At 40.5% G+C, this 25,481-nt stretch overlaps 1 protein-coding gene across 3 annotated transcripts in view; it reads right to left on the bottom strand.

Moving 5' to 3' along the window:
- LOC117419743 (synapsin-3-like) overlaps positions 1-24,500 on the bottom strand; it is a 198,558-nt gene extending 174,058 nt beyond the window's left edge. The window contains exon 1 of one of the 3 annotated variants that reach the window (XM_034926276.2): positions 24,297-24,500. The gene's annotated coding sequence lies outside the window, so the exon portion shown is untranslated. The remainder of the gene's footprint in view (positions 1-24,296) is intronic. The other 2 variants (XM_034926274.2, XM_034926275.2) reach the window with 2 other exon arrangements.
- Between the last annotated feature and the right edge of the window lie 981 nt (positions 24,501-25,481).

The raw sequence follows: 25,481 nt of genomic DNA, 5'->3' as shown, positions 1-25,481 counted from the left end.
GACCAAACCCACTGTATAAATGTAATGTAACAGAGAGATGGACAGCTGCCTTCATGAACCGTCAGATTCCGGTGCTCACAATAGTTTCTGCTAAAGTATGTCCAGACCACATTTTATAACAATTGAATGCCCGCTTCTCTAGATTATATATATATACAGTGCCTTGCAAAAGTATTCAGACCCCTGACCAATTCTCTCATATTACTGAATTACAAATGGTACATTGAAATTTCGTTCTGTTTGATATTTTATTTTAAAACACTGAAACTCAAAATCAATTATCGTAAGGTGACATTGGTTTTATGTTGGGAAATATTTTTAAGAAAAGTAAAAAATATTACAGCAGTATAAGGAACACCAAACTGCTCACTAGTGAAAGACCATATCAAAGAGATACGTTTTAAGCTTAGATTTAAATATACTGATATGTAAAGTTGAAGTTGTTAGGTATTAATTACATGGAATAAAAATGGAATTGAGGTAAATGACATTTGTGTACACTGAGAACAATGGCCTGCAGCTTGAGCTCTGCTGTGCACATGTCACTCTGCACAATCAGCAGCTGTAGATCCGGAATCTCATTTCCAGCAGAACAAGACAATAGGATGATGAGCCGATATTCAGCCCCCCGCTTTCTGTTTGCACATCCCGAGTCTGGTTGTTTATTGAGCCCTTACTGAGTTTCACAGTCTGCTGGTTTTGCAGGGTCACAGAGTGTTCATTATACCTGATGCAGTGTGTACTGCATTTAACCATGCAGACATATGCTTACAGGGTTACATATGACGAATGTAAGCTGACCGTTTTGGCTTGTATTCTTGAGTAGGGTATAGAGACTTACCTATTACATTTATTTGGGGTAATTTGGGTGTAAACATCAGGTGAATAGAAACTTAACTTGTAAAATCAGACATTTGATGCACTGTTTTTGCAGGATCCACAATGCAAAGTAGACACGATATGCTGATAGTAGGGATGTGCTGATTCTCCTCATACCTTTATACACATTTCAAGTTGTTCTGTAGTTATTAAATGGAATAAAACATGTTAATTACTCAGCACAAAACAATGCGGCCCCTCGGTTTCCCTGGCTTGCACAACCAATAACAGTATCAACCAATAACAATCTGACAAGGGATGTTTAATATAGAACCTGCTGTGATCAAACTAACTAAAACTCATTTATATTTCTTTTTATCCTTTTGATATGAAACTCACGTTTACGTGACAAATCAGTTGCTAGTTTCGCAAAATATTTTCGTTGTCCGTTTACATCCTCCGTAGAAATTTCACCACCCCCGATGAGAGGAAAATTCGCTTCAATCGGCTTTTAATTCGCTTCAATCGGAAGTTAATTGCGATTGATTGGTACTCACTTCTAAAGGTTTTGGGGAAGGGCAGCTTTTCTTGTTTTGAAATCAACACATTAATAAATGTGTATTTTGATTTATTTAACACCAGCTGACAAATACTTTGTAGCAGCATCCCCCTAGTAGACAGCCAGATTACTGAGAAGGCATCAGATCCAACAGTATTTTGCAGGGGGGGGGGGGTGATTGCAGGTGCTTGGTTGGCAGGTGCTTCCGGATTTAATACATGACGAATGGCGATTGTTTCACGAGGGACTGTCTCAAAACAGGCTTCTATTGACGTTTGAGGACTGGTCACAAATCCGTCCAGAACAGTTTAAACAGGTTGCCAATGTTTAAATTATACTCTTAAATCAAGACAATAGAACTGGCAGATTGAATTGGTTACTGATTTTTAACTACATTTTTTTTTACTGAATAAAAAAGAATAATAAATCATGGATTCATATTTTAAGCAGTTTATTTAAAAGCGTGCTCAGGACACTTTGTAAAAAATAAAACAAATAAAAAAATTCAGACTGCACAGGGCACTACACATTAAAAAGATGATCTATCCACAATCTAAACAACTTGGGCTTTAAGCAAAGTACGTCCTAATCTTCACGTCATTCAGAAAGCGCTGCTTGCTTCTCGATGTCTGTTACTAAACCAACATGTGTCACTTTGCCTTCAACTGCATAACTGCAAACCACCGCTTAACTCCAGGGTATCACTCAGTATCTGGGAATCAGCCGGGCTGCATTTCCACTCTTGGATCCTGCAGGCTTCATCCTGAAACCTGACCAAGGGCAGAAGAGCTCAGATCAGATTTCATTAACGGACGAAGTAGACTTATCTTATTCAATTGAGAAGACGTACACTGCTGTGGGAGGATTCATTGACAGTGTAACTCGATGTATCAGAGTTTCAGGTAAACCAGTGTTGCAGTAATTACAGATCGCCATTTGTAATAAGAAGCTCAGGGAAGGTTTTGCATTTACACATGGCTTGTCACTCCATATTAGATACAAATCCAACATATTACTGGTGAGGAGAGAAAGGCAAATCTCTACGGCACCTCATGGGTTACCTTTTGCTAAGGAATCTAATTAAACGGCAGCGCTAATTGTTACAACACTCCCCTTAGCGAAGCTGGATCAATGCCCTGTAATATAAATCCAAACAGCAGAACTCCAGTGCAATTACAAGCACATTTTATTAGAGATGACTATCATTCTCTCAACACGAGGAGGGAGGAAGGACCATTATTAAAAGCTGTGGCAGTCGTTACCACCTCACTAATTTGAATATTATGTATTATTTATATATTATTAACAATATTTTAATAAGTAGCTAATTATTAAAATCGTGAGTTTTCAGTTTAACAATTACTTTTCTTTGTCATGAAGTATTCTAGTGATTGATACGTATGCATATTATATATACAGTACTGTGCAAAAGTTTTAGGCAGGTGTGAAAAAAATGCTGTAAAGTAAGAATGCTTTCAAAAATAGACATGTTAATAGTTTATATTTATCAATTAACAAAATGCAAAGTGAGTGAACAGGAGAAAAATCTACATCAAATCAATATTTGGTGTGACCACCCTTTGCCTTCAAAACAGCATCAATTCTTCTAGGTACACTTGCACACAGTTTTTGAAGGAACTCGGCAGGTAGGTTGGCCCAAACATCTTGGAGAACTAACCACAGTTCTTCTGTGGATTTAGGCAGCCTCAGTTGCTTCTCTCTCTTCATGTAATCCCAGACAGACTCGATGATGTTGAGATCAGGGTTCTGTGGGGGCCATACCATCACTTCCAGGACTCCTTGTTCTTCTTTACGCTGAAGATAGTTCTTAATGACTTTCGCTGTATGTTTGGGGTCGTTGTCATGCTGCAGAATAAATTTGGGGCCAATCAGATGCCTCCCTGATGGTATTGCATGATGGATAAGTATCTGCCTGTACTTCTCAGCATTGAGGACCATTAATTCTGACCAAATCCCCAACTCCATTTGCAGAAATGCAGCCCCAAACTTGCAAGGAACCTCCACCATGCTTCACTGTTGCCTGCAGACACTCATTCGTGTACCGCTCTCCAGCCCTTCGGCGAACAAACTGCCTTCTGCTACAGCCAAATATTTCAAATTTTGACTCATCAGTCCAGAGCACCTGCTGCCATTTTTCTGCATCCCAGTTCCTGTGTTTTTGTGCATAGTTGAGTCGCTTGGCCTTGTTTCCACATCGGAGGTACGGCTTTTTGGCCGCAAGTCTTCCATGAAGACTTCTCCAGACAGTAGATGGGTGTACCAGGGTCCCACTGTTTTCTGCCAATTCTGAGCTGATGGCACTGCTGGACATCTTCCGATTGCGAAGGGAAGTAAGCATGATGTGTCTTTCATCTGCTACAGTAAGTTTCCTTGGCCGACCACTGCGTCTACGGTCCTCAACGTTGCCCGTTTCTTTGTGCTTCTTCAAAAGAGCTTGGACAGCACATCTGGAAACCCCTGTCTGCCTTGAAATTTCTGCCTGGGAGAGACCTTGCTGATGCAGTATAACTACCTTGTGTCTTGTTGCTGTGCTCAGTCTTGCCATGGTGTATGACTTTTGACAGTAAACTGTCTTCAGCAACCTCACCTTGTTAGCTGAGTTTGGCTGTTCCTCACCCAGTTTTATTCCTCCTACACAGCTGTTTCTGTTTCAGTTAATGATTGTGTTTCAACCTACATATTGAATTGATGATCATTAGCACCTGTTTGGTATAATTGTTTAATCATACACCTGACTATATGCCTACAAAATCCCTGACTTTGTGCAAGTGTACCTAGAAGAATTGATGCTGTTTTGAAGGCAAAGGGTGGTCACACCAAATATGGATTTGATTTAGATTTTTCTTCTGTTCACTCACTTTGCATTTAGTTAATTGATAAATATAATCTATTAACATGTCTATTTTTGAAAACATTCTTACTTTACAGCATTTTTTCACACCTGCCTAAAACCTTTGCACAGTACTGTATATATATATATATATTTTTATTTTTATATAGCGCCTTTCATAGTGTTCCACCATCACAAAGAGCTTTACAGAGGTAGGCTGTGAATTGTGCATTATATGCAGTCACTTACAATAGAACATTTAACATCTCATCTGCAGGATGGACAAGGAGGTTAAGTGACTTGCTCAGGGTCACACAGAGTGAGTCAGTCAGTGGCAGAGGTGGAATATGAACCAATGACCTTCTGGTTACAACCACTGGACCACACTGCCTCCTTAATAATAATAATAATAATAATAGTCAGACTCATCGCACTACAGCAGAAAAGCAGACACCTGCAGGACCGGCCTTTGTCCTCCACAAGCCGGTAGATCGCTGACATCTGCTGTCCAGTTTCTGGATGTAAAAAAGGAAATTGGATTGGTCGTGGGATCGGTGGACGCCCACTGAACCTGCAGTTCTTCTGATATTGTGGGGATTACTGCGATGAAGGAATGTAATTGGGCCCTCTAAATTGAGGAGAATATCAGGGGTAAAATAAGTTTAAAAGGAAAAAAATCTCTGCGCACTGTTTGAGTCAGGGAATGCTTGCTGTTGAAGTTGATGCTCATCTTGCAACATACATGCTGGGTGGGCAGCTGCAGCGCTACAGACAGTGCCAGGGTGGAATGGGGGAGTCTTATTGCTTGCTGCCATCTGCTCAATATTTGATACTGATTTTGTTGCTGTGTAATAATAATAAAAAAATCAGACAAGTTTAGCAAGCTGGTTCACATTTCAGAAATGTATTTTAACTCGAGGTCTTTTTCAATGTCTTGAAGATGAGCAGTAAAGTATAATGATCTCAGTTTAGATGTCAAGTGAAGTAACGTTAAACTGACAGCTTGCCAGTATAATATAGGCATACGATATGAGGCGATTCAAACTGCTGATGATTATTACTATTATTTCACATGGTTTTCACTCCCAGTAATAAGGAAGCTTTCTCTCATCAGTTCAGTCAGCTTTAGCCGTTTAGATAACCCTGCTTCGATGAAGCCACCTTCATTAGCATTTCTATTCAATGAGAGAGAGAGAGAGAGAGAGAGAGAGAGAGAGAGGCGGAGGGCGGAGTACAGCTCCATTATGGAACCTGCACACTGTCAAGGAATTCTAATATGCTGCCCTTCTTTCGTGGAGATTCATGTCAAATTCATGTTTCTAAGAGGAGTCTGTTAATGACGGTGAAGTGCTACGAGCAGTCAAGGGCTAAATCAGTTGAGAGATCAAAGTGTAAAACAGCAGCCTTGAATGTGAATTAGTCTGCCTTTCTAGCACTAGCCCACCAGCAGGCCCGCCACACAGCCACCTGGGATCAATAAGCTACTAACAACCAAACGAGCAAGATGGGCTGAATGGCCTCCTCTCGTTTGTAAACTTTCTTATGTTCTTATATAGCGTCGGAGGAACACGCAGCTCTGGGCAACTTACTGGCAGGCCCGCAGGTACCCGGCCAGTGTACAGGGGTCGCTGGTGCGCCAAGGACACCCTGGCCAACTTAAGCCCTCCCCACCTGGACAGCGCAAGGCCAATTGTGCGCCGCCCCCAGGGAACTCCCGTCCACGGTCGGCAGTGGAATAGCCTGGACTCGACTGGCGACCTCTAGGCTATAGGGCACATCCTGCACTCCACGTGGAGTGCCTTTACTGGATGCACCACTCGAGAGCCCCCTGTTCCAGGTTTTAATATGAGCATAATTAGCTACATTGTATAGGTGTCAAGCGCAAATGTGTCTTATTAAACTCACAGTAAAACGAGTGTATATAATTGAGAAAGGGCTGCTCTAACCATACCGAGTTGGCAATCGAGTCCAGCCTCTCTCTTGTAGGTGCCTCAGCTCTCCATTTCATATCTGCTGCAGATCTAATAAGTATCAATTGATGGCAGACACAGCCCTTCTCCTGGACAGGGAAACATGCAGGCACACAAACAATCCTGAACACGTCGGCTCCCATTGAAAATGCAGAAAGTCTGCCGTACACCTTGTCAGACACCCAGCATGCAGAACGGGGGTGGAAAACAGAGCAGAAGCTCTATACTGTAGATGTTCCTGAGCTGTAACAGAGCTTGAAGATGGGATTCATAAGCAGTGACACTCCAGTTTCAAAAGTAGAGTCCCCACAGACCAGACTGCCTTTAGGGAATGTAAATTGTTTGAAGAGACAGTCTGTTTCGTGATATTTTCATGATGTATATGAGAGAGCTCAGCACTGAGAAGTGCCTTAGTCCTGTGCAATACTTATTCTGTGGATGAGCTGTGGAATATTGATACAACCAGGTGAAAATTAAGAAATATGTCAGTGTGGTGAATTTCCTTTTAGAGCTTCATATTCTTAAACGTTTACCACAGTAAATCTGCCCATTCATTTTGCAGTTTCTCCATGCATCACATGGTTACCATAGTTTGCCATGTTTTACCGTACCTCTCTGTGCTTTACAATCCTTACCTAGGCTTTACCATACTTTCACTCTAGATGCTTGACTACACTTTGCTATGCTTTTACTGTGTGTATAAGGGTGTGTGAATGTGTACATATGTTTTGTATTGCATATGTCCGATAAATGGGACAGAACTCTGGGAGACGGCTGTTCCCAATGCTATTTATGTCATTTAATTGGGATGTCACTTCATTTAATTGGGATACTGTTTTTTGCCTCACCTGTCATTTGCGAGTTGTCATCATGGCTGTTGAGTTTCAATTTCTCGGGCTGCTGCTAACAGAACTCTCGTGACTCATGTTTTATGACTCACAACAACACTGATTACAAATGTTTCTTGCGAAAACGTGGCAATTATCTGCCCATTATAAATGAAATCTTTGCTTATACAGTACATCTAACAGGCGTGGCCACAGATTAAGTAATAAGCAATTCATGTTATTGTTTAGGACTAAAAAAAAAATGTCTCTTGTGCAAATTCTGAATATAAGTGTGACTAAGATCCTCTCCACTGCCTCTCGTTTAATTGGGACAGCCGCTTATTCAGGATATTTTTACATCTCCCGAGTTCAGCTTCACACACATGCAGTTAGGCAAGATATACAAGACAGACACACTTGAGAGTGTGAGTGGGACAAGCTACCTGAAACTTCTCCTAGTGACAGACCATCTCTGTACCCGAGCTATCTCCCAGAACATTAGGGAACCGATCATTATCTGATTTCTGTTATAACTAGGTGCCACATTTCTAACAATAAATGTTTAAGCTGTATGTGTGTAACTTTTGAATACTGGAATCCATAAATGGAACCTTACTAACACAGCAATTGGTATAGTGTGAATTCATTTACAGACAAATTATTTTCTTTACAGTACCATTTCAACACGATTCATAAAATACTTGCAACCTGTACAAACTGTTAACAGCTTAGAACTAGTTTTTCTGCCAATAGGAAATCAATGCATATAATTTGTTTCAAATAATGTCCAGTGGATTACAAATGGTTTTTCTAATATTGCAAATATAAGACATGATTTTCCATCATTAGCTGACAAATAAGGGTTGTTTTTAATAAAACAATAAACGTAATGACAGAACACAAGAGAAGAGGCTTTGAAAATCTGGCACTGCTTTTGCAATAGCCAAAAGGCATCTAGCAACATCTTTTAATTTGATGAGTCATTTGCCTCCCGCCTACTTTCTCAGTAGCTGTGGACAAAGTTTTTTAATTGTTTTACGCATCACCAGCAGCTAAAGCACATTGATAAAAGTTTACTGCAAAGATAAACCATTTCCAACTTACATGGAACAGACCCTAAGGCTGTTGCTAACAACCTTGTCACAATGTTTTTTAAAACCCTTTTTTTTTTTTTTTTTTTAAATGAGCACTTGCATGTCACAGCCTGAAATCTTTCCAATGCCTGCAGCGGATTGAAAAGGTTGTCTGATTCACAATGCCACATGAGCCAGTCAATGTGCCCTCTCTCCTTCGAGGACTTGAACAAGGAATTCAGAATTCAATTAGAAGGAAACAAGAAGAAGAACTTTGTTAACTCATGCTGCTGGAATTATTTTCTCTGATGAAATCCGAATTCTGGTGCTGCAGAGATGTGCAGAGGCGTTGATGGAGGTGAACACAGTGAAAGCAAAATTGGCAAGTTGGAAAAAAAAAAAACCCTGCTGCTCTCAGAATTACAGAAAAAAATGCCTCAGCTGATCTTCTTGTGTGATAGCCTGTAAATAACTAAATTTTATAGTGCTCCCTCGTGATAAGGCGGCCCATGGAACGGGTTAGAAGTAGGGGTGTGCTGAAGTATTTGTTGGCAGGTATTAAATAAATCCATTCATTAATTGAGTACCAATCAATGACCATTAACTTCAGCATTGATGGTTTTAAAAATTCAAACCGGAATAAAAATGTTCCTCTCATCTGTGGCGCTGACATTTTGAATGCCATACTGCGGAAATTATTTGCAACCTTTCTTGTTTTGAAAACAACACAAGTAATGGATTTATTTCACAGCTGCCGATAAAGCCTTCTTAAAGGCAACTCTGAGTACGAATATAAGCACACCCCTAGTCATAAGGCGATATAATATGGTCATGACTCCCATTGGCACCATAATGCCATTACTCTAGCACTTGCATTCTAGTTAGTCAAAACACAAATTGCATGGTTTCTTACCTACGTTTCCCGACCGCAGTGTTTAAAAGGGGGAGCGCTGTACAAGTTTTCAGATTTTAGGGTTTAATATATATGTGCGATTTATTTTTAAAAAAACTAAAATTGAATCAGATTTTTAAACCGAATGGGCTGCCAAAGCTAGTATCATCCGAAGTTATAAAAGAAATCCCCTTATCAAGGCCTCGGCTCTTTCAGCACAGCAACCCTGTACAGAAGCACAGGAAAGAAGACTCCACTCAGAACTGCACACCAGTACAGGGATGGGAATAAGACTTCCATTGCATAGCACTTTGATCCATTCCTGGTTTCACTTGGAGTTTAATACACCTGCTGCTCTATGCTGCCCCCACCTGGCCCTCTCTGGCACTTTCACTGTCTGTCTCTAAGGGATCCTTTACTCAAGGCAATTATTATTGCTGGCTATTATTGATATACTACATAATAGCTTTGGCAATTAAGCTGGCACTATTACCAGCAAGTTATACATTTCCAAGTCCTCTTAGGCACTCTCAAGGGGTTTTGTATCTCATTTTCTAACATTGACATGTTACAAATCTGGGTCTGGTTATAGCCAAGCAGCAGCCTAATTCATATTATCTATGCAAGACTTCTGCAACAAAGCCAACATTCTCAGCATGCTGCTGAAATCTTCACTTTACAAAATTCTTCTAAAACAGTGGCTGTCATCTGATTCTTTTATGCATCAGGACTTTTTCTTCCTTTCAAATGCCAAGTGCCATCTCATCATCATGTTTGCAAGAATGCCCAAACAGTTACAAGAGACATGTATTCTCATGCCTTCAGTTCTGACAGGCGAGCTAATCTGACAAGCCCACCACACTCCAGCATACTATAATAAAGCTCTGCCTCTCAAACCCAAAGCAGCAGTAATTAATCAGTCGCTGAAATGGCACCCATTAATCTTTTTGCAGTCCTTTGCACCGAGCCAGCTTTCTTACTCCTCCCACTTCCAAATAAATCCTCCTACAAACTGGAAGCTCACTCAGTGACTCATATATAAAATTACCAGCAGGACCACTTACCCAGCTGAGCTTCCCAACCCTCTCCTGTTTGTATCAAACACACAATTAAAGGGGAAGTTTTGTTTTATTTTATTTTGTATACTGCTTTGGAATGTAAAAAAAAAAAAAAAATTAAAATTGCAATTTAATTCTGTGACCAACAAAGACAGGACGTTTAGCGGTTAAAAAAAATAAATCTAATGAACCAATTCACTCTTATAAAGATCTACCCTCAGGTGCTATTTTCACAGATTCTGACCGATAACCAAAATAAAAATAAGATAATTGTCCACTGCAATGGAACCACACTGGTCCCTGATTTTCCTTCCCCCTCAGATGGACAAGGGCCCGCATCACTCCTAGACTGTGTAATATCACTCTGTACAGCATGTACAATATGCTAGAAACAGGTTTGACTGTAGGATTGCAGCGAATGTTTTAGGAGAACTAGAACACAGTTGCATCCTATCGTGCAGAGACAGAACCGAGCTTAAAGGAGGCCTCTCTACACACCGCAGCAGGTGGAACTTGCATCACTGTGTTTGTGAACTTTCCGTCACTCCTCCCAGTTTCTGTTGATTAGAATGATCAGGCAGGGCTGCCAGCCGGGTTTCCTGTTCTGATTACTGTGTGGAACTACATTTCATCCACTGAATCACCTGCGGACCGTGCGCTCCACTGAGATCATGCCTTCTCTCAAGCACAATAACCTCCAAAGCTTATACTCATTAAATAACGTAATGAACTAAACTGAATGTCTAATGAGCTACAGGGAGGCTAGGGAGTGCTCCAATGTACACACAAAGAGCTTGCGGGATCGCCGTCTGTGTAGGATTCAGTACATGTATAAATGACTGCCCTCCAACCCCCCACCCCATATACATGATTGAGTGCCCTGTCACAGTAACACTGCAGGGTTGAAACACATTACTGTAATGACTGCCAGCCACATTTCTATTCCAAATCCTGTTTGAACAGCAAGGCATTTCTCCTATGGGCTGACAATGAGAAACACTGTCAGTATGTGCAGTGATGGAAAAACATGATCAGGCTGTAAACCAACATGTGCAATTCTGCATCATAAAGGTAAATCTAAAAATCTACCCTATGTACTATGTAAAAATATTGTGGCATACAAAAAGTCCAGGCAGCCTCCAAATATGCAATCATTGTACCCAATGACTAGGTGAATCACACTTCAGTGGGTTTACAACAAGGCTGTTTAGGTGAAAGCGGAACATTAAAATCAGGACGAGGGGCACCAGTGGGTAAATATTCTAGCAGCAGAAAGCGGATGTACTGTACAGTCACAGAGCCAACAAAGAAACAAGCTTTCAGTTTGTATAGATTTTCATATGCATCAGCCCTTAACCTTATTCTCCATTTCAACTGAAAAATGTGACTCTGAAGTTATGGGTTTGATATTATGATTGAATACAGACTGCCCGGGTGATTCATCAAGTTTTAGTACAAAATCTTTTCACTGCAAAGGTTTAGATACAAAGGAGTCCCATAAAGACCTGGAACACACACAGGAGTGAAGCTATGTGTGCAAGTACAAGTCAATTAATCTGGTTCACAGGGTGTTCTTATTGGTCTACGATGTGGAGTCCCTGGCGCACTGTTAGAGTGGTAACAGGTTTGTCTTGTCCAGTGTGGAAGGTTTATGTGGGTTAGTTCTCTATGCCATTGTCTGTTGCTTGTAACTATATGTTGTACACGTCTGCTAAACTCCCACATCTGGGAGACTGTCCTGATGGACACATTGGTCAATGCAGTCACTGTGTTGAGGGGCGAGTCGGTTGCACTGGCACTCACTAGCATGCCCCCATTGTGAGGTCACTGAGATCCTTCCGCTTTCCAGGCATTGTTGCTGAATAGCTGCACACAACTTGCACAGCTTAGAAAGGTCGAGGGCATGGGTGGCCCATCACGGTCCTGGAGGGTCCTTCCACTCCAGGTTTAACAGGTAAAATGAGATAATGAACTACTTCAGGGTCTGGATGGAGGTTTAATTAGGTTCATTATAACAGGTTTAGAACTAAGACCAGGAGTGGAAGGGCCAACTTTGGCCACCCCTGGTCTACGGGATGACATAACACCACATGATCACATATCTGCATAGGACTAAGAGACCTTCTAATTTTACTGCCATTCTTACTGTGGAGGAAGTGACTCCCGCAGTATTGTAAGGACTGACAGAGCCTGTTAACTCCAATTACAACATCATCTCAGGAAATACCAATACAAACAGTGACTGGACAGTTTCTGACCCTGAAATCCAGAGCTCTACACACCTGAACCAGACAACAAATTCAAAACGTAATAGCGTAAACAAAACAGGAGTGGAGTTTAACTGCATTCACTGTTTTTCATATTGGTGACGAGCGATGATCAACACCAGCCTCTGCAATATTGCAGCTATTGCTAATGACGCATGATGTGAGTATGTGATTGAGACAGAACACTCAGGAGCCCTGTCAGTAAATGTGCCCAAGCGGCACCAAGATGCATGAGACACCCATACCATCTGTAACTACCCATTAACAAAGTGTTTCACAGCAAAGCTGCACTGAAATGTTAAGGAATCACATTTACTCCACGCATTTGTATACGCTTCATAATACATAATACAAAACTAATAGGGATCAGTACATGTGTCATTCATTAATGGTTTTATTACATTTTTTCAGGATCAAATAAAAACAACTTACATTAACCTAACTTTTGTCAACAAAATCAGAGTAAGTTATCACAGCAATATAGTTAGAGAATTAAAACAACAGATAGATGCCAGTTAAAAACACTCCATAAAATGACAAAGTAGCCTGTCCTGAAATGAGGAAAAAAATGAGCTCAAAAATGCGGAAACATTTGTATTCTGTTTAAACTGTAGTCTTTGTTCATCGGTGTGGTTCTTTCAGCCTAAAAGGTTGGCCCGCCTTTTTTTATGATCTTATACTGTACGCTTCTAGGTACAGCTTAGGGTAAACAGAAGCACGTTTGTTTAGAAGCAATGAATCAATAGTAAATATTGAACAGAATTTGATTTTGAAGGTCCTCCACCTCTCTCTAGTGCTAGACAAACCGATTGTTCACATCTCCACAGGTGAGGGTCATTGGTGTTGATTGGGCTAATTTGCCATTCAGAGTGAAACAACTGAAGAAACAGCTGCTTGGGTTTCTGTCTCCACAGTCTAAAAAAAGCAGCAATCATCACAAATCCAGGCAGCTGTTTCTTCACTCGTTTCACTCTGAATGGTGAATCAACCTGATCAACACCAGTGACTCTCACCTGACTGTCAGCATCTGATTCCGGTGGAGAGCTCAATCTGAATAATGGAATAATGGGTTTATGCAGCCCGCCCCAGCTCTGTGGACAGCCTGAAATATTGAGGTGCATTGTTACACAGATCAGCCCTCCTTGGGGATAGGGGTTGCAGGACAATATTGTGTGGACAGAATTGTTTCTGAATAATTAGTTGCATTTTTTTAAACAAATTCTTTTTCGTTCACATTGCAAAACTACCTAAATAAATAAAATAAAACATCCAACCATATTGTATATTATATATTTCATATTAATGCGTCCAGAGTTCCTGATCTATGAAAAAAAAAGGTTTAAACGAAAATTATCCTGGCAATACTACACAACAGTGCACTAGCAGATTACTTTTATATCATCATGTGCGAATCAAAGGGTTCAATTTAACCGAGAGTGATCTATTTTGATCCTTTTATCAAAACAGTCCACTGCATGCCTCACACAGTTCACAAATAAATAACTTCACATTACAAAACAAGAACAATTAAAATAATTATCTGTGAGAAAAGGCATAATATCGTAAGTCCCGCAGCAACAATCATTAAATGAACTGATGTCATCGTCTTTACAATTCTGACGTGTCTCAAGCAGAAATATCACATACATCTCCCTGTGCAAGGGATGGGGTTTACTCCCTGAAGAGCTCTGTCCTGATGTCAAGAGGTTTCTTTGAACCGTACGATGGAGACTCTAGAGAAATGTGATGATCATGTACACCAAGTGGACCAGCAACTGGAGGGACAGAGTTTTCTAGCTCTAAGTGGACAATAAGTGGGAGTTATGTGACGCTGAATTGTGTGCTCAGTGAACTATGAATGGAAGGTAAAAATGTCAAGTGGAAATGACTGAGTGTTCAAAGACATGGTTTCCACACATGTATTATACCAAGCTTTGGCAAGAGAATATACATGTACTGACCTATATTTAACCTGCGGTATATATTGTAAGGTGATGGCTGGGTGATGAGCATAATGACCTGTTTTGATGGAAATTGGTTTATTGTCAATTTTAGAAGAACAGATGAAAGGGGATAGTGAAGGGGCCCCATCTTATTTTAAAACAATATGTTTTCAGTATATACAGACTGGTAGCTAGACACAACCCCACCTCCAGATCGCCTATCCACCACCATAAAAACTCAATCAATTGAACAATCCCCATTTTACATTGTGTGGCTGCCTTTACACAGCCACACACACACACATTTCTCAGTGTGCACGGCCTCATTTATGAACAAGGAGGAGGACATTTAGGCTAGTAGCTGATTCATCTCAAAACCTGTTTGGGTTTAATTTAAAACCCACTGACAAAAAAAAAAACATGTTAAAGGGAATTCCTCAAAAAATCATCAGCTTTCATGCCACATTAATATCTGTGTGGCGCTGTTCTTGTATAGACTTGCATGATTCTAAGGTGGACAAGCCAGTCAGTGGTCTGTGAAGCCTTGGACTTGCTGGAATTCCAGATCACAGAATAAATACCCCAAAAGTTGGGAAACTGAACAGAAGAAGATTTATGTATGAGGGGAGGCCATTCAGCCCATCTAAGCTCCTCCGGTTCCTAGTAGCTGATTGATCAAAACTGGGTCTTAAAGGATCCAAAGTAAACCATTCTATACCCTCACCACTCTCTGTGTGAAGAAGCGCCGCCTTCCCTCTGTCCTACGTAAGTTTATCTCCACTTAATTTCCAAATGCGTCCTCTGGTCCTGGTTTCTGTACTGTGCTTAAAGTACTGGTTGGCTTCACTAAGTCTTTGTGTACTGTAAATTACCTGTTATTATTACAAAACCTCATAAAAAGTAATAATAAAAAAAGAAGTAGCAGACGGATGTCCAAACAGTTATTCTCAAAATGAGCCCAAGGCTTGGTTGGTACATTTACAGAGAGAAATGTGTTAATACTGGAGCTTCTGAGCTGGCTTATGGATTTGATCAACCTATCATATACCCTGTCGGGATAAACCACAGCTAGACATTAAAGAGTAAGGATGTGGAGGTACAGTGTGGGTGACCGCAGAACACAGGATTCCAAGACAGCCGAGATGAATTCGAAAATAATTGGAAATTTATTAGAGACAATATGGAGCTAGACAATACAAAAAAAAAAAAAAACATAATAAAGTGCACAAACTGTACTCAGAATACTAACACAGGTCTCCTACAAGGTCTGCTCACGATGACCCTCTTACTAAACTCAAAGCACCTAGAGAATTAAAACAGAAAACACAAATAAATATTACATTCAATACAGAGGTGGATTAACATTTCTCTTCCCTATTTGTGATAGTGAGTGGCTCTGGGTTGTGTTGTCATGCTGTTGACGTGCCTTGCATGAAGAAAGCCATTCACTGCACAGGGGCTTACAGCAGGGCTGGAGAATGTTCGCACCCACGCTTTCCACTTTAAATCATCATGCTCTGCTCTGTTTGGAGTGTATTTATAGAAAAAAGATAACATAAAGCATGATGTCATTTCTTACCCTGCCTGCCATGTGCTTGCAAAAAACACGTGACTGCAGTACTACAGTAACACAGCGTTGGTGGCAATACAAGCCTTTTGCTATTTTGTTGTAGGGTTTAAACAGAACCGACATTTAATTTGAACATGGTGATGCTCTTAAATTATGTCATTAGGTTCTGCAGAGTGCTTTCGATTCAAAAGAAATTGTCGGCTTTTAACTGGTCAATTATCATCATGCATGTTTTGCCTCATCTCAATTTAAAACTTTTAAACCTCAACATCAATAGATCGAAAAATTGTAACAAGGGGGATTTTTTTAAAACCCTACCTGAAGACGTTACACACTATTGTTATGCTTGTGTTTAATGTGGATCTGCAACGTCCACATGAAAATCACCTGTCTACAGATTAAAAGGCGACAATTTGTTTTTAATTGAAAACACTTGAGATTATACACACACTCAGCAAACCTAATTATGTGATTTAAAAGTGTAAGTGGCTTTCAATTGAAAATGTGTTGGTTCAGTGAGATTATTTGGAACCGCTGTATTCATCCCATCCCTAAAATGGACATAAACTGCGGGTAAGGTACACTTAACTCACACACTCAAAAACACAAAATTCTACCACATTTCTCATCCTTTACCTTTATTATATTAATATAAAGAAAAATATAGTATATATAGTAAAACAAAATACAGCTGTACATACACACGACTACGGCTCTCGTTGTGATCATGCACCTTCTTTTTTTAAGCGCCCAAACAACTCCAGAAAAAACAACTATCCTTAAAAACGGGATATCTTTGGCAAATCATATTTTTAAAACCTTCTTTTTTCCCCTTCAACAGGACGTATTTACTTTTATTAATTCGATATAATCAGTAAAATGTGTGGATTATATAGAAATTCCTAAATATATTTACAAAATATAGCGATACAAGATACAGCTATTGGTCTATTAATAGTTGAACACCATTTGTTTGCACATCTTTTGGCAAACCGAGTTAATTAATAACAATAATTAAAAACAACTGTCTTTCGTTGCTTGTGACGTCAGTAGCACAGTGTATAAACAACCCAGGCTCCCCTTAACTGCACTGCGAGGGCTCGGTACGGCCCTGGCGTGGCTCGGTTGTACAGTGGAAAAGAGGCATAAGATATCCTCTTTACAACCCACAATAATGCTCACACATTAGAAGAGCTGCCCTGGCGTTTGAGATCTGTCCCCTAAATCACTGTAGGAAGAGAGATTTAAAAAAAAAAAACATAACAAGTGCTGTGGCTTTTCTGTTCCGTACCACATCATGGATCGTTATTGCTGTGTTACCTGTTTGACAATGTGGGCAATAATCCTTACACTATCAGTGCACTAGAGCAGACATTTTGAAAAGAGCTTTGAAACAGACTTTAGAAGTTTTAAGTGTAAAAAGTTGTCAGGATGTTACAATGAAAATAAAAATGACAGGTATGTTATTTAAACAGTTGTAGGAACCCCACTACTTACTCTTTAACTACATTCAGGAGAATGATTCAGACAAGAGAGCCTCAATTAGGGCAGACAGAATCCGGCATATGGACGTCGCCATGAGATTGATTCAAGTTTCATCATAGTTGTAGATGGATAGCACCAATGCTTGAAGGTGTCCTGTACTTGCTGGTATGCAGTACCGCCATTTCTATATTGCATACCGGGCACTTCTTTAGCCAGAAATATGATCTAAAGTGCATATAGAGATTTCTGAAAGTTGAGGCTGCGTGCTTGAAAACGTAGAGTGTTGAGGTTATGCATGAGTTTGCAAAATTTGAACTAAAATATGTAACTTGCAAGCTTAAAACTTTAGTGTAAAAATTAGACAGTGCTCACCAAAACAGAGCTCCAGTCAAAATAACGTCCATAGGGGCTTGCGTGATATTACGTAATGCTGAATGCATTCTTGTGACTGAGATCAAATGATTCTTGGTGTTAGATCTCCCTCTCGACCTGTGAGGGCACTGTGTAAAAGGAACAGAGTACCCTTAACTAAATGACCGACATCCACCTACCCTACGGAATAAATTGTCGTGCCATTTAGTTAAGGGTACTCTATTCCTTTTACACAGTGCCCTCACAGGTCGAGAGGCACAGAGTCTTTAACAGATAGCAATTAAACAACACACTATTTATATTGGAAAGCTGGTGTCCTGATTTAAGGGGAGGGGGCTCTGAATGTCTCCTCACTGCTGCTGTAACCTGCATACCAACTCAGTAGGACTGAAGATCAGGGGGTTTCCTCCAATCTCAGCACTATCAAGCCAACTGAATTGTATTCACGGAGTCACCCTAAGCTGTGAATGTTGGCTGGAGAGAGTTCTGCTTGACCAGCTGGCACCCGGCTTTGTAGCACACTGATGAACAAAGCCCAGCTGATTTGTCCTTTCTGGCCCGTGGAGGTCAAACGGTAGTGCTTCCAGGCAACTGGGATTTGAACCTGTATATTGTCTGATTTACGCCACACTCCACACAGCATGGTCTCTACTAGCGGAGCTACTTAGGGACCACAGAATATGAGTACTTTAATTAAACAGGGTGTCAGAGTGGTATCCTGGAAAAGCTTGATAACCCACAATTTAACTTCAAGAAAAGCTAACCTATTGAGCAGTACCATCTAAATAGAATTGTATTCAACTTTTCCAGAAAATAGTTTTTGATGGGGCAGATGGATGGGATGTAAATGAATGCTACTGCAATACAATCAGCATGCATCAAAAGAGAACATTATAGGGGCTCCCGAGTGGTGCACCCGGTAAAGGCACTCCACCCGGAGTGCAGGATGCTCCCTATAGCTTGGAGATCGCCGGTTCAAATCCAAGCTATGCCACTGCTGACCATGGACGGGAGTACCCAGGGGGCGGCACACAATTGGCCAAGTGCTGCCCGGGCGGGGTAGTGGTTAGGTCGGCTGGGGAGTCCTTGGCTCACCGCACACCAGCGACCCCTGTGGCTGGCCGGGTGCCTGCAGGCCAGCCTGTACGCAAATTCAGTGCTGCGTGGTCCTCCGATGCTGTAAGTTCTGTTATGGCTGCACGGCGGGCTAGCAGAGCGAAACAAAGCAGACGGTTGATGGCACTCGTTTCGGAGGCTGCGAGTGCTCGTCCTCATCTCTCACGAGTCAGTTCAGGGGTTGCAGTGGTGAGCCAGGTTGAATAATAAGACATTCCAAAATTGGGAGGAAATTGAAAAATTAATAAAAATAATTGTAAAAAAAAAAAAAAAAAAGTGCATTAACCTGGGTCCGAGTCCAAAATTTGCATGCACAATTTGTATTTTTATGGTTGCCTCTTTCAGCACACGAGCAATTAGTTCTCTGCCCCCTACAATGTGCAGGACCAACTGTAGGCTTAACAAGTAGTGGAAGCTTATTCAATGTACAACCTCAAATGCACAATGACTACAGTATGATACAGCAAGGTGCCGGGATGCCTGAAATGCATATAAATATTAAGACAAACTTCCAGAACCCCCTAGCATTGCATAAATGGACTGTGGGCTTCATTCTCAAAGCTATTGACTCCAAATCGTCATTAGCACATTTATTGAATTACAGTTCTAGAACGAATAGGAAACAACTTCAGACTACTAACAAGCCCCTAAATTACATTTCTGGGTTGTTTACTGTCTCAAAAGATTGTGCCAATGACGATTTGGAGTTATTAGCTTTGAGAATCGTGCCCTAGTATATATAACCTGTGCATTAATTTCCTGAATAAGCACTGTTACTGGGTTCACAAAGCACATTGGTTTAAATTGCTGTGCTATTGTTATGCAGCCTTCAACTCCATGACATAGTATAATGGGATAAGACCTTACCACTATGCAAACAACCGTGTTTCAACAAATGTTCTATTGAAAATGTGTGTTTGTTTTTTGGCATTCATAGTATTTAAGTGCTGATAGATGTAATTATTATTTAGTTAGTCCAATAAAAGGTATCACGTCTCCTTCTCTGTAGTATTATTTACTGGATTCTGCCGAGTCATCACCTACCTCCCGCCCCGCCCGTCCTTTACGCCCCTGGGGCGTTGGCTCGGATGAATCCAGGTAATTAGAATTCTAAAAACCCAATGTTTACTGCCCCTTTAAGCGCAAGACAAAACAAAAAAGCCCTCTAAATTATTAATGTTCCTGCCCCACTGTTCTCTTTAACACGGAAGGCTAGCGTATGATATATGCCAGAGTTGTATTTCCTGAATTTTATTAACTCATGGCTGGCAGATTATACAGCCAAGCTTCTGTGCGTCGAAGAATAAATGGGTATTGATCCACAGCAATGCAACAATCCTGTGCAGCAGGAGAAGCCAGTTTCTGCACAGCTGCTGGTCTCCTGATACATTAAAAATGCACCAGTGTTAACAGTGCCATCAGGAGCCACCAGCAGACAGCAAAAAGAGGTTTGTCCCTTCACTTTTCATCAGCACTTCTCTCTGGGGATTGTTACCCCAGATCCCATTACAGAGTCTGGCAGAACTAATCCACGAGCCCCTAAACAAGCATGTTATTAGTAAAGCAGATCGCAACTAGGGCTGCAACGAAGGGTACATTTTGACCTTTGAAGGTTCGGAACAAATTGCCAAAGGAAGGTTCGCCAAACGCGCCCCAACAATCACCCCTCTTTCAAAGTCACTGAGGTCTCCTCTTGCAGCCATGCTAGCAATAATTATAGGCAACCAGGCCTGTCCAAGCCAAGCCCTTGCTTTCAATATACTTGGTGTCCCTCATTTACCCAGGTGTTTCCATTTTTTTGTACACTACCTGTACACACACACAGCAAATCTAAGGCTGTCAATCTACATTTGATACTGTAGATTAAACATTTCAGAAAGGAGATATCCACCGAAGACTGATTTGACCAATTCTTTATTGCATTTGACAGAAGGACCAAGAGAAAAGTAATATACCTTTTGGCCCGTGGCTTTGTCCATTGGAGCTCTGAAGCTGCCCCGTTCTGTGTAACTGAAATAAATAATTATTGCTTGATGACAACTACTGCAGGCGGACAGGACAAGTGGCACTCTGGGCATCGTACCACCCTCATGAGCTGACTGAACTGTGATGTAATGATTACGACAGCTATAGCCATTGGCAGGACAAATGGCACTCTGGGCCACGTTTGCCCGTTTGCCCCCCCTCCCCCGGGGGCTAGCTGAACTGTGATGTAATGATTGATTGAATGCTACAGCCAACAGGCAGCAAGAGGCCCCCTAGACAAGGCATGCTGCGAGGTGGAGGCAGGGGAGGAGGATCAGACAAAGAAACAACAAGAAGGCCTAGGCAAAGGGCTCTTTATAGGAATGTTTTGATTGCGTATGCAATAGAGGCGGATTGTCCTTTCAGAAGTATAACAGTTTCCATTAATCTCTCAGTTACCTCCAGTCTCCGTCACAGGACAATTCCAAAAACATAACCTCAACTTAATGTGTGCAACACTAAATAAAAGACAACTGTTAAAAAGAAAGTGAAAAATATTAAAAACACTTGATGGATGCCAACCACATGGTCACGGAAAGCTAAATATTGCGCAGCTTAAAAAATACACCACTGCAGGGATGGCTGAATACTGCATTCCTTCCCAGCTACAATAGAAGGCTGTGTGAGAGCTAGTCTCAGCTGGCATGACTCTTTATCCTGGTAATGCAACACAGCTGGAAGGTTTTAACACCTTTTAAAATCCTGTGCCTCTGAGAAACAGCACTTCGAGCTGTGTCACTCTCAGGAGACTACACATAGGGACCTTGTAATTCACTGGACATCAATGTCTGCTCTTTAGAGTATTGCTGAAATGGATTTTCATTAATGCAAACAAACAGCTAATACTAAACCTACAGACATGCAGAAATGCTAGGGTCACTTGATATGAAACACATATCGATGCAACACCATGTTTTGTCATATGCCCAGGGACGGAAATAAGACTCTTATTGCATAGCAGTTTCACCCATTCCAGGTTTTACTAATGTACAAGCTTGATTTAGCCCCAGTGTATACTGAAGGTAAAAAGCTCAGGTGTGTCTTATTAAGCTCACGGTAAAACCATGAGCTTTGAAATGGAAATCTTGTTTTCATTCCTGCATCACACACTTATTTTTTAAACACTGAGTGACGTGAACTTTTTGATATTATATTGTTTGCATGTTGCAAGCCTAAAGAATTTGAAAATATACGTAAAATTAGCAAATTCCCAAATCTACAATGCATGACAATTGATGTGATCCACACACCAGCCCTCAAGGACTGCAGAAGACCCTTGAGGGCTGCAGGGTCTTCTGGTTTTCATTCAAACGAAAGCTCTCAATTAACATAATTGATCTAATTATTTGTTCATTTGGACATATTTAATATTTTTCAAGGTCTTTTACAGTTGATGATTTAATGCACTTGATTCAAGGTACACAGCCTATAACATTGAGTCCTGGAGAGAAGTGTTAAATGTGTCCAGTTAATCAAAGAGCTTGGGTGGAATGAAAGCTAGAAGACACTGTGGCCCTCCAGGAACGGAGTTTGACAGCCCTGCCCTAGACCTATATAAGCTGTGTGCAACTATTCAGCAACAATGATGAGAATGGTCTCTGTGACCTCACAAGGGGCATGCTAGTGAGTGACAGTGCAACCGGCTCGCCCCTCAACACAGTGACAGTTTTGCAGACGTGTACATCATATAGTTACAAGCAACAGACAATGGCATAGAGAACCAACTCACAGAAACCTTCCACATTCACCCAGGCAGTATGTATTCAGTCATAATATCAAACCCATAACTTCACAGTCACATTTTTCAACTGAAATGGAGAATATGGTTAAGGGCTAATGCACATGAAGAGAGTCTAGTCTTTCTGGAATTGCAATTTACAGAAAACCACCACAGTTAAGAAACAAAGCACAGCTTCGGTCACATGATGGATTGAGCTGCTAGCAGACACCAATGCAAAGTATTTAGACAAGCAACAGACAAGTCCTACTGTATCCTGTATCACAGACCTGGCCAGTCAAGGAACATTACAATGTACAAAAAAACACCTGCCATAACACCATCAATAGGATGCAGGGCAGTCAACCAGAATGACACCATGAGAACAGACTTCAGTGTTTATAATGCCCTCAAGCAGGAGTGGGTACCAGCCTCCAGTTCCTGCAAAATCTGTTCTCCGGAAGAGCCAGCAGTTTTGAACATTCCTTGTGGAACATCAGTAATTTGACAGATCTGTTGTCTTGCCCATTGTGACAAACTGGTTTGCAACAGGGAGATGCAGCTTTTATATATCGTATTACCAAGTGAATACAAGTCACATCTATAAATTCTTCAGTGAGGGACGGCCGGGTCACAAAGTGTGTGCTACATATGGTATGTATATTTGTATGTACCATACTTTCTCACATTATATGAGGTACATACAGTATGTCCATTTAGATCTATAGTGCCTTATGTTGGATTTTTGTTGCTGTGCTACCAAATACCAAAATGCCTCTGTAATGTTAATTTCGTAACACCTATATCGAGATCTAGAACGCTAGACTATACACTAATGTTGACAAAACAATTTACATTACATTCATCTTGCATATAGTCTTTAGCCCCTTTTTATACGCATACAAAAGCTATTTCATATGAAAATATATTGCAGTATACGTACAACGTAAAATCAATATTACTCACATTAGTCACATAGCCATAATAAGGAACATCTATTTTATATGCGTTTAATATTTAACTCAATCACTCTAATTTATATAATGAAGATGATTCAGAGAAGTATGTCTATTACAGTGATGGTTTTTTAAGGTTATATCCTGCCCTCGGACCGAGACAGCCCGAGTGGGAGGACAGCTATTCGAAAGACACTTCAATTTTCAACAGGTGCAAAACACCGTACTGAACTACAGTGTCAGTCCATACGATATGAACTTCTTACTGCACTGTCATTCCACTACGTCTGTAAATCATTACATACACGTCTTTTTAAATGAAATTGTGACTGACGCTATAAAATGCATCCATGCAACCATTTTATGAAACAAATGGAACAAAAACGTGGAAATGTATTTGCAAATTATATATATATATATATATATATATATATATATATATATATATATATATATATATATAGCACAATTTAACCAGTCATTTTTCTTATGAGTTACTTACTACTCACGTCGCTGTGCAGTTATTTCAGCGCTTTCAAATACCTTTCACAAACCATGCGGTGTTCCTTTTATCTAGTATTATAAAGAACATAGTAACGTTTAATAAACAAATCATAGTTATGCTTGTATATTAATTGGTTGCTGCATTAAAAACCAACATAATATGTGTGACTATAATGTGCTGGTTCAGAAACCCCAGGTAACAATGTGGTTCCTTCATTTATTAATGAATTTAGCTATGGGCTTCTTTTTTCCACCCCTCGATGTAAGCGCCTGTATTAATAAGTGGACTTACCTGTCAGCACGCGGTTGCTCCAGTATATTCTGTAGCCGCACGGTCTGTACTGTAATCCCTACCTTTATAGTCGATGCTATATACCAGCTGCAGTCAGTTCTGTTCTCTCTGCTCCGCTGCCTAACAAAGCATTATGGGATAGCGCTATTGCTTTCGTTCCTCATTTGTCTTTAATCCTATTGGCCGTATCGTTATTGAAAATTAAATTACCGCTCTCCTTTTTCCTACACCAGTTTTCGCGCAGAAGATAAATATTTTACTAAGGCAGCTCCTGTCAATTCTCAAATATCACGTTATATAGATGACACACGTAACTCCGAGAAGTGGGGTTTTAGCTACTGAAATGCCTATTTTAATCGCAATTTAGTCAGAGAAAGAACAGCGCTAGAAAGTGCTTAGGATTGGATGGTGTCTCAAGCTTTTTAAAAATTGTTTAATGAAGTAAAAAAAACTCATCCACCTGATCCCCATGTTATATAACATAGGTCTAGTTAATATTTCATCCAACATTAAAAACAAGAACATGTTTTAAAACGAATTTATTTCTTCACACGTTGAAAATTGTATCTTTTATAAATGCTCCTTGTAAAATGTTAACTCTCTTTTTTATTCCTTTGTCTATATGTTTAAATTCTCTCAGCTAAACCAGTGCTTCCATATGGCATGCATGCCCCGCTGCTGCTACAGGTAGTCAGGTTTGCCGTTCAGTGAACCAGAACGCTTCAAGGAGGGAGGAGCCTTTTGTGCCTGCTTGAGGTGCCTAATGTAAACGAAGTGGTAAGTCAACAATGCCCGCTTCCTGACGTTTTTGCTTTCACATGACCTTTTCATGATGTGTCAATCATTTGCAGTTGTTGTTCTTTCAATTACTCAAATAGTGTTTTTGTCAAAGTGCTTTTTTTCTGAGTTCAGTAGCTGCCCTTTAGTTCCAGTTGCCTGCTATAGCTTGCTATCCAGAAACACATACTTTCCTTGCATGTTGCTAAACTAATGATCTTTCATATATATATAAAATAGGAGATGCTTATTCAGACTAACTGAAAATATAGGGAATTATTTTAATAATCTCTGACTTGAAATGCTACCCCGCAGGTCCCAGTTATATATTCTAACTCAACATACTGTGCATCCTACTGAGCTAGTATCTGCCCCCCACTGTGAAAATTCTGGGAATTTAATTAAAAT

The sequence above is a fragment of the Acipenser ruthenus genome, chromosome 14 (genome assembly GCF_902713425.1).
Source record: "Acipenser ruthenus chromosome 14, fAciRut3.2 maternal haplotype, whole genome shotgun sequence".
NCBI classification, from domain to species: domain Eukaryota; kingdom Metazoa; phylum Chordata; class Actinopteri; order Acipenseriformes; family Acipenseridae; genus Acipenser; species Acipenser ruthenus.
Note: the sequence above shows the minus strand (reverse complement) of the source record. Positions and strands in the feature narration are given on the sequence as shown.